This window comes from Lonchura striata, chromosome 5 (assembly GCF_046129695.1).
Source record: "Lonchura striata isolate bLonStr1 chromosome 5, bLonStr1.mat, whole genome shotgun sequence".
Classification (NCBI taxonomy): domain Eukaryota; kingdom Metazoa; phylum Chordata; class Aves; order Passeriformes; family Estrildidae; genus Lonchura; species Lonchura striata.
The window spans coordinates 54,711,675-54,720,637 of NC_134607.1; the positions used below are offsets into that span (position 1 = coordinate 54,711,675).

Here is an 8,963-nt window from a genome sequence, read left to right on the forward strand (position 1 = left end):
AATGCAATATCCTCTAACTAATTGTATCTGTGCTCTGAGAAAAGAAACAGTGCTATTGTTCTCCTCACAGCATGAGCTATTTATATGTTAGTCTGTGTAGCACTTCTTTCTGTAATGATTGTCTTCCACCTACGCAAAACTCCAATCCATTTAAAATAATCAAATTAAGACAGTTTATTGCTTTCTTACATCAAGCTGCTATTCATATGAAGTGTTTCTAGGTTACTTGGATTTAGTACAAGACCTCTAGGCTAAATACAATACAATTCTATTACCTCACTGGACGACCAAACCCCTTCCTTTCTGATGAATGTAAGCAGGAAGTAGTAACACGAAGGAGGTACCCCTTGAAAGAAGCAAATAGGGGTATACTTCTGCTGAGCTGTAGCCATCTCTACCATGATTTCTCTAACTGGGAGCTGGTCATTGTTTTAGTTGCACTTTGCTTTAGCTGTGTATATTTCCACATAGACACATTGTGGAAAGTTGCTATTTGTTCTTGTAAACCTCATTTTTGACAAGCAGGAAAGAGTTATCTAAGTGAAAATAGTGGGTATAATCTACATTATCTACATTTGAGATTTTAATTTGCTTAGCTATACAGGTGTTTGGAGACTGATTAAGTGCTGCAGAAATTACCAGAAGACTAAGCACAGTACCTGTGCTTATTTCCTATCTCAACATTGTCATTTTTTTAGCATATAAATATTTGTAATGTATGACATGATATATACATATGACATATTGTCACTGTTTTCTTCCTTTATATTGCTAAACCTTTTAATTCCTATATGTAACATCACAATATCCTGTCACAATGCTACTTAAATACTGCTTCTCATTTCCTCACACCTTGCATCTCTAAATTTTGAAGAATATTTATCAGTCATGTAGATAATGATTTCAGTATCTTTACAATATCAGAATTGATGCTTTTATTTATACCTGGCATTTGTGGTATTTGTACATACAAAGTATTTACCAGTTGTGTATATATTTTTTGATCTGGAGCACTGTTTAAGTGGAAAATCTAGTTTCATTGCTTGTTTTTTCTTTACTGTTTTCTTCTTCCAGATGGAGATTCCTCCAGCTAATGTAAATGAAGTCTTTCCATTGACTTCAGCAAGAGTCAGCTTAGTCCTTGTAGAAGGAAGTAAATAGCATGGAGACAGCGCCTTTTTGTACAGTTCTGCCTGGATTTGCAAACAAACACTAGACACTCCTTTATTTCTCTACTACTGCTCTGAAAGACAGGACATCCTGCTTTTCAAAACAAAAGATATTAAGCCTACTTCAACTAGGTCAATTACCATACTCAGATAGAAAATGGTGAGGTATTTTCTGTAAATTGTCTGAAAAATGAGGTTTGTGTCTTGGACAATATATCACTATAAAACTCTAGCCTAGTGAAATATTTTTGCTTGTTTGTTTACATTTTTTGTTGGAGACTAAAGGTAGTGAACAATGAAGATCTGCAGATAATGAGAACTGGTCACTTGTATGTGCACATCTCTGCTGCTTGTCCCTTTCAGGTACCATTCTGAGATACTATTCTCTATGAAACAAATCTGAAATGGCAGGGGAAGAGGCTCCTATTCTTCTCTATTTCTTTTATGCAGGTTCAATGTCTCAGACAGAATAGCTTCTTCATGGCAAGTAAATTGATTCACAGAAAGTCATTATTCACTGAATTGATTAGTGAGTCCCAGAACCTTTGTATCATTGCCAATTCAAACTACTTAGTGGATTTGAAATTAAAGCACAAAATACACAGAGACTCCTGCAGTTACAAGACTTTAGGTGTCAAACATCTTGGTTTTTCCTTATTGTAATGGTTGCTCTCTCCAGAGTGTTTCGGGACTTAAATTAAATTTTTTCAGTCATGACAGCTGGTTACTTTCCTGTAATACTGTTACATAAAACTTAAGTTTGTTCTAGCAAAGATGGTAGCTGTTCCAGTGAAGATGAAACCAGATCATTCTCAAATTTCTCTTTTTAATGCTGGAAAGGAAGGTGTAGAGAGACATGGGAATAAAAGAAGTGGGAGCAGAACTAAGATCCAACTTAGAGTATCAGAAAAGGCACATGAAAATAGAACCAGTGTGCATAGTGAATGAAACAAAATGAGATACAGGAAATCTGGGAATAGAATGAAATTAACTGAGGGAAACATAGGCTACCTCAGCAAGAACTGAGTGCCCATACAGAAAACCCATTGTTTTCTGTATGCCACAGGTCAAGGGTGTATGATATATTGTTCATGTGCAGAGACTTATATATTCTGGAGATCCCTGTGCATGCTCAGATCAACTACATTTTGGAGTTTTTTGTGCACTGGCAGCTGGTTGCCTGACTACTTTGAAATTTATAATGGCAGCTTTTGAGATGTCAGTAGGAGATAGCATTTGCAAAACAAGCACTACAGATAGAGAAGGGGAACAGGAGGAGAGCTGGGATGGATGAAACAAAATGCAAGAGAGAAGATATGGAAAACAAATTCAGGAAATTAGGAAGTAAGTAGATGTAGTGCTTTGTCAGTGAGTCTAGGCCAAAGGCTTTTACTGTTTTATAATCGTAACAATACTAACTATGCAGGGAAGATAGGTAGAATTGAAATGTTATTTTTAAATTGCCCCAGCTAGTTGCCTTACCCTTCTGCAGAAAGTTGTTACACCCCGAGGGAGAGGAGACAGAACCATACCTATTTCCCTGTATAGTGTGGCAAGTAGCTTTAACCAACAGTGAGGACATAGAGGCAGGTGAGTCAGATGCCTGTAGTTTCTTCTGACACACCTCCTAGGGAGGGTACCCTCTGGCACATGGCAGGGACAAAGTGCTGAGGTCTGTAATAATTTTTTTAATTGCAACAGCTAGATCAGTCAGGCTTTTCTTAACTAATTTTTGCTGTCCTATGAATTTTGCTGTAGGCAGCCATGTGTGTATTTATATGTTGGTGCTAGATTTGGAAGACTCCATCCAAGTGAGAGAGAAAAAAGGGTGGCATAAAACCAGAAGAATATAGATGACAGCTCCTATCTGCTCATTGAAAGAAATGCTTCCTCTTAGGTAACAGTGATAAATTTTACATAGCTACATGTGCATTTAAGGTTGAATAAGACAATTGATTAAAATTATATGGAACCTATAGAATTTTTCTGACACTGAAAATAGCAAAGTGCATCTTCAACTGAGCTAATAATTTCTTCGGTTGTAAGGATAAAAAAAAAGAAGATGCCACTCATAAATTCCAAGTTATTTAAGTATGGAATTCCTCACCAATTTCTTTTTGTGTAGCTGCTTGCTTTGCCAAATTGCTGATTGATCAACTAAACTATTCTCTAAGTCAAGCACAGCATTTTTCAAGTTCTGTTTCAGCACAGCATAAAATAATTAGAGCTATAAACAAAAAAGAAGCAGGAATGCCATAGTCCCCCACATATCTATTAGCTGTCATCTGTGGAGTCTAACTGTTACACAGAAGCATGTTAAAATTAAATTGTGAACTTTATTTAACATACTTATTTGTTCTTTCCTTCTTTACTTTACCATTCTTCATTTCAAAGCTCTTTTCTTCACAACATGGCATATTCCTGGCCATGCAGATACTTATACTCACAGTAAATTACTGCACGATTATACTTACTTTTTAAAAACAAACAAAAATTCGGTTGGAATTCAGTTGAGCTTCTGTAGCCACTACTACATGCATGGCTTTAGAATTAGTTAAGTATTTTGCAGGACAGATAGTAATTTATATCAGTTTATAGACCATACAGAATTTAGGATAAATGTCTAGTAGAAATTAAAAAAAGAAAAAAAAATGTACTTGAAATTTTATATTGGTGTGATTTAATCTTTTAATCTCATTAGCTTCATTCAATATTTTGTTTTGAAATATTAATTTACCTTTTTTATAATTCATCAAAACAGTTTATTTTGCCCACCAATAGGCTCTCCATAGAAACAGTTGTATCTTAGTAACATACCAAGAATAGAGTTCATGGAATGCACTGCATTTGTATATACTGCCCTTAAAGACCCATTTCTAGTTGTTATAAGGGAAGGAGAGAGTTTCCTTTCTGCAATTGTAGCAAGCACAGCACTTCAATACAACATCTCCATGCTTCCTAGGTTGATCTCCTTACATATGAGATACAGGTAATTCCTGCCTCTTATGCCTTGCCCTTCATAGGATCATGTCAGCAAAGATGTCAGACACCTGTCCCTTATAGCTGGGGGTTTATTTTTTTTGGTTTTGTTTTAATTGGATGCTAGTTGATGAAGTGTGTGAATACTTCTTGCTTTTGACCCTTGTCAGCTAAATTCAAAACTGTTTCTGCTAATGCTTCTGTTTGTCTGCTTCTACATTGAAAAATTTTGAAAATTGTTTTCCTGGTATCACCTTGTGTAGATCTGTAGCTGCTCTGTAGGGCACTCCTTTGCTACACTCCAGATGACTCTAGCTTTACCAGCTCTCTTCTCATTGTGTTGCCTCTCTCCTTTCTGCTCTTCCATGCTTGCTGTAGGGCGGCTGTTTGTCCTCTGGCACCTTTGTTCTCTCTGTCCCCCACAAAGCTGAAGTGATCCAAGGGAATGTTTACGATGACATTTGAGCTTCTCTGCAGCAATGTGTTGATATTTACACTTAGCTGATTATTAGCAAGTGGAGCACATGACTACATTGTAAAATCTGCTTAGTTTAACCAGCACTTCAGGGGAAAAGAAGCAGGAAGTAGAGTGATGCAGGGGCTATGTGTCGCTCCTTACACAGTTGGTGGGGGCTGTGCCATTAATTTGTCTGGGTGGTAAGGGATGAAGCGTGCTTTTCAGCTGACTCTTTCACTGCTTTATAGTTGTTATTTGCTGCATATTCCCTAGCTTGACTGGTACTGTTCTCTGCTTTAAAATAAACCAGGCCATTTAATGCTAGGGTAGAGAAGAGGGTGTCCTAACCCCAACCCTCCTCACCTTAAAAGAAGCTTTTAAGATGTCAAGCAAAGAACATCCCATCCCAGGTTTTGATTAAGGAAAAGAGTAGTTACCAGCTTTGGTCTCAGGCACAGACTAAATGAAGGAATGAAGGCAGAGGCATGATACCTCTTGTCTCAGCACACAGTTATTAAAAGAACATGTCTGGAGGAAAAAAAGAGGCCCAGGAACCCAGAGAAACCAGACAGATTTAAAAAGAATTTCTCTTACCCTCTGTGTGGGGAGGCAGAGGGAAAGCATCTTGCTGAAACATGGTTTCAGAAATTTTGTATTTGTGTGGTTAATCTAAATTTGCAGCAGTAGCAAGTGAGCTATTTCAGAATCCAAAATGGGGACACTGGGAAGGGTATTTTTTTTTGTTTTGTTTCAGGGAAATGTTAGGGTACTGTAAACTGCCAGTTATTTTCTAGGAGGCTGAAGTATAAAAAACAAGCAGCAGAGCTTTGGAAGTCATGGGGCTTTGACACCCCTCTCTACCAACCTGTATATGCTCACCTAACTCTAGAGATACTCTTTTCTCACTTCTTTTTGGCTATGGTATCTTCATGCTCATGTCTCAGGCAGCTGTTGGTCCTCATTCTACATCTTGCATAATTTTTGCAGCCACAGGTCACTTCCTGCATCTTCCACGTGGGTGGAAATGGGGCAGGCCAGGTACCTTTTCCAAGATGAGAATGGGTGGGAAAAAGAATACAGAGAATAGAAGAGCAAGAATATTGATATTTTTGTATTGATTGATATTCTTGTATTGATATCTTGTATTGATTTCAGTATCACCTGCAGTGATATTGAAAGGTGGTCTGTATGGAGGGAAGAGATTCAGCCTAAAGCAGCTGATCTTCTCTCCTAGGCCCTAGCAGAACCTGCAGATTGCTCCCTCATTAGCTGTCAAAGAAGGCTGTGTCCACATTAGCAGTTAGTTTCAAAGCAACAGTGTGGTTTGGGGTAAAATTTTGTCATTGTCTTCACTTAGCATGTGTTGTTTCAGTTCCCAAAGTGGTTTTGGTGCATAAAAGCCAAATTCCTTCAGGAGGAAATGGAAAGAGAAGCTCGGTTTCCAATCTGCTCCACATGCACCCTAGTGCTAATGGGGACAAGAAGTTCCAAAATAACATGTAAGCTGCATCATCACAAGGTCCTCTAGCACATACCTAACACTTCTTCTCAGAAAGCTTTGAAACACATGTATAGCGGAGGTGTTTGGCTCCAGTGACCGGGCTAAATATAATCTAGAATAAACCCCCAAAACAATATGATGGAAAAATGAGGTGTCTTAGTATCAACTATTTCATTCTACCAATCCAGTCCTTATGTGCTGAATTAATTTCTTCTGAAAATACTGCTTACTTTTTTCTATACCTTAAGCTGGCTTTGGGAAATGCCAAATTTAACCTAAATATGTACCTAGAATGTTTCTCATATCTGGCAATGGGGTGCCCACACAATTATATATGTTAGCCCTTTAATCACTAAAGACAGCTTTCTAATCACTATTAAAGAGCTAATGTTGCTCATCTTAACTTGAATGAAAGACATAAATCAAAACCTGCCAGCAATCACAATAGTAGGTACGCTGTTACTGTAGCTAAGGATATAGGGAGAGTTGTGGATTTGTATCCCAGGGTGGGTAAATGCACATAGGCTGAAAACTGCACTCAGTAAGATGCCTACTCACCAAAACAAAAAAAGGCAGACATAGCTGGGTGAATAACAGTGACAATGTCATTCTCTCCTGAATGGAAACTACTATGTGCCTGCTATGAGGGTAGAAGAAACCAGTGTTTAAGCCAGAATGATGAAAGATGTAACAGTCGACATTTACCAATATAATTACAAAATTATATACATTCTTAACTGTTGTATTGTCTTTTTTCCCCCCCACTTTTCCTATGATTTCCATTTATTTATGAGCTTCTTTATTTGCATAGCTCAGTGGCAGCACTGATGTAAGCGTCTGCAAGTACCCGGTGCTCTGTGCTGCTATTGTCACTTACAGTCAAGATTTAGTTACAGCTGCTCCCAGAAGCCATAATGTGCCCTCATCCCTCACATATCCTACTGTGAATTGAAAACATGTTCTAACAACATATTATGAAATGACATGCAAGATTATGGAGATAAGCTTTTCAGATGGAAAATTTTAGTGTTCTTTAAGAATCTGTAATTTGTACAGTTTAATCTTTATTTTTTTGCCATGTCAGATAAACCTAGACATTCTGCTCTCAGATGATAGCATGTTTGGAGATATGAGAGAAACAGAGAGCTGCTGGAACATATTGCAGAAGCCTAAAGCACTTAGCAACAGAGAAAGTGTGGGCTGCAACGACAGAAGCCAGAATGTGGAAACAAGTGACATCGAGGCGGCTGTTTGGGAAAGAAGAGCTTTTACTTTGTTTATAATTTCAGTAATTCTAAAGAACTTGGCAGTGTGGGAGGTCACTGCAGTCTCTGACTCTGCACATATCCTTTTCTGTGTGCCTGTTTTTCAAATGCCTATGATAATTATTACCAAGAGTGCTGGATGTTCTAATTTCCTTTTGTATGCTTTTGTATTTCCCGTTTCTCAAAAACTAGAGAAGTAAAATTAAGGTATTTGTTTTGCATCAGTTTATTCTATTCATACTCATGTGGCAGGCACTGTGAATAGTTTTTAAATTGATAACGATAATGTCTTCTGGAGTGATGCAATCATTTACCTTGATGCTTTTTAGCGCTTTGCACTAGAACATCCTGATAGTGTGCACTAATGATAGTGTGGATGTCCAATAACTGCTAAAGAAAAGATGCCTGAAGTGTTGAACAGGGTAAATTGAGTTGAGATAAAATAAAAATTTTTCTGACATGAGAGTGACTTTTACAAGGGCATTCAGAAATCACTGCATTTCTAAGTCCTGCAGGTCCTACTGAGGTAGAAATTATCTGGAGAACTTCACTCACCCCTTACTGGGGATTGTTTTACCTAATGCATATGCACCTGTAAATGCCAAAATCTTCTTTCCTCTGAAAAGTTATCGTGCACATTAAATGCAGGGGCTGCACAGCTCTAGGGTTGGAAAAAAGGCCTTAGGCAACACAGGACACTTAAGGAACTTGGAAACCTTACCATAATTATTGCATTTTGTATTTAATGAAGGTTGAACTAGCCATTAGTTTGTATTTTCTTTTTTCTCTTTATAAATATCTCTTGTGGTTTGCATTTTTCAGTAATCTAATTGTGTCTACTTTTGAGGTATTACAACTTGAAAATAACAGTCAAAGTAAATGATAGAGATGTACCAAATTATTATAATAGAGGTGCTACAGGAATTCATAGAAAAAACCACAAGGAGCAAATTTATATAATAATGATGCCCGAGGAACTATTAGTATGAAGTCTAACAAATTTATCTACTCACTGAATACTACAGTGTTGAATAGCTTCAGGCTACTGTTGATATTTTTTAACTCCACAGGTGACCTGCCATTGGGTAATTGGCCTTTTAATGGGAATTGGATTCAGCCTAACTACTGATATCATTTTGGAAGTAAACTACTGTTTACTTCCAAAATGCTATAGCAATTTCACTTATTAAAATGCAGTAATCACCTCACATTAGATGGCAAATTAAAAAAAATAGAAAAGTAAAATGAAATCATTTTTAAAAAATTAACACAAAATGCAGTCACCAGGCCAAAGCTGGGTAACAAATATATTACTGAGAAAGTTAATAAAGTACAGAGACATCCCTGGGCTGTAAGAGAAGTGTAGTGTAGGTGTTACCAAATCATCCAGAATCCAACAGGGTGAACCTGAAAAGTCATCCTATGACACAAACAGCAACATCTTCAAGCCTTCCAAAACACACTGGGACCTTTTACAGCTCACTTATGGAGAGGAGATCATTCTGGTTTGAACCTCCCAAGGTCCCTTTGCTTAGGAACAACCCTGAAAATATGTTTCACCACTTATAGCCTCAGGACAAAGCACTTTTCCT

General features: G+C 37.5%; 1 long non-coding RNA gene across 1 annotated transcript; it reads left to right on the plus strand.

Annotated features, from left to right (window-relative positions):
- Positions 1–2,964: 2,964 nt before the first annotated feature.
- On the plus strand, positions 2,965–7,834 carry LOC110469383 (uncharacterized). The gene is made up of 2 exons (XR_002465233.3): positions 2,965–3,066; positions 7,191–7,834. It is a non-coding gene; the product is annotated as an uncharacterized LOC110469383 (long non-coding RNA).
- Positions 7,835–8,963: the final 1,129 nt, after the last annotated feature.